We start from the raw sequence: 1,684 nt of genomic DNA, 5'->3' as shown, positions 1-1,684 counted from the left end.
GGAAGGAAGGAAGGAAGGAAGGAAGGAAGGAAGGAAGGAAGGAAGGAAGGAAGGAAGGAAGAGAAAGCTCAATGGGGAAGGAATTGCTGCAAAGTGCCACTTTTATTTCCCAGAGCATTTTAAGAGTTCTTTGTATTTGGAATTTGTACAAAAACAGAAGTTTGTAATGCCAAACAGTGCATTATCTTGAGCTGCTTTGTAGGATTAATTGCAGATTTATGCTTCAGAGTGGTATATTGCTCTGAGAAAAGAAAAAAAAAAGATAGATGTTACCTTGGGTACCAGAAATTTCAAGAGTTTAAACCCAACTATCTGAAATTTTCAAATTTTCATTTAAATATAGTATTTTTTAAAAAGCAAGTTACAGTTTTGTTCAGGGTTATTTCAGGTAGGGATGAGGTAGTTGCTCCCGTGACACATATGGATATCTGTATTCTTGCAGTCCCCTAGCCTTGATAAGCTGCCAACTCCTCTGGCTACAGCTCGCTATCTCCCCTCGGGTTCCGCTTAGTATTTTTGCAAGTCCCATTTTTCTAGCTATAAAATGAGTCAGCAAAAGATTCTATTTTTTTCTATTCTTGGCATAATTTTTTAGTGTTTGAGGCTCCTCTTTGCTACAAAATTAAGGGGGAATTTTTGTCTTCTTTCTTTCTATAATCATGTAAAATAACTTCAGGTGCTAAAAAGATCTCAAAAATGACCAAAAACAATTCAAAGGGTTTTTATACAATTGTAGTTATTCTAAGAGGCTTGATTTGCTTTCTCAATGTTTGAGCTAAGTTTTGAGCATTAGGGAATACAGGCTTTGTCACAACATTTTCACACCCCTTCCACTAAAAGATGGGCATTTTATCTCTCTGAGTCTAGGCTACCTGTGTCTATTTATATCAGTGGAGTATACAGAAAATGATACTAGTGAGTTTTGAGGTTGGGCCATACAAAGCAATGCAGCTTCTGCCCTGTTTGCTAAAATATGTTTTTTGGAAACATTCACCACTGAGTGACAAATGCAAAGCTCTCCTTTGTGCAGAGGCTCACGACACATGAAAAGCCACATGCATGTTCTCTGGTCCTCAGTCTTGATTGAGTCAAGTCTCCCCTGATTGCCAACTTGTGGGTGCTTACATTTCTACAGAAGAGTCTAATCCCAGCTGTTACATCCCTCAAATCCACCTTTCTTCATATGAAACCCCAGACATCGGGGTGTAGCTTTGCATCCCTCAGCTTCATATAAACTCCTGGTGTACAGAATCAATGAGAATAATAAAGGCTTCTTTAATGCTACTAATTTTCTTTACTGCTTACTAGGCAGCAAATATAAGTGGGTAAAGTTTTCTCCTCTAACTCTCCTTTTATGACTATGAGTAGTTCCTTCTGTATTAGGAAGTCTTCCTGTGCACTGAAAGAAAACTGCCAGTAATAAAATGTAAAGCTCACTGAAACAGCATCAGAACAGTATACTGTACTAGAACATCTACCAGGGGCCCATCCAGTAAGTCAGACAAAATGTAGTGTTGTGAATTGGTAGAAGTTAATAATATTCCTTTAAAGGAGAAGACAAAAATAAATTTACATTCATGCACACATGGACATAAAGAAACTCATAAAAAACTTTTAAGCACATGGGCAGAGAGGAAGTGAGAGAAGTTTACATATTATAACCTGGTCAGTTTCCCAGAGCAAT

The sequence above is a fragment of the Octodon degus genome, unplaced genomic scaffold (assembly GCF_000260255.1).
Source record: "Octodon degus isolate 3935 unplaced genomic scaffold, OctDeg1.0 scaffold00059, whole genome shotgun sequence".
Classification (NCBI taxonomy): Eukaryota; Metazoa; Chordata; class Mammalia; order Rodentia; family Octodontidae; genus Octodon; species Octodon degus.
Note: the sequence above shows the minus strand (reverse complement) of the source record.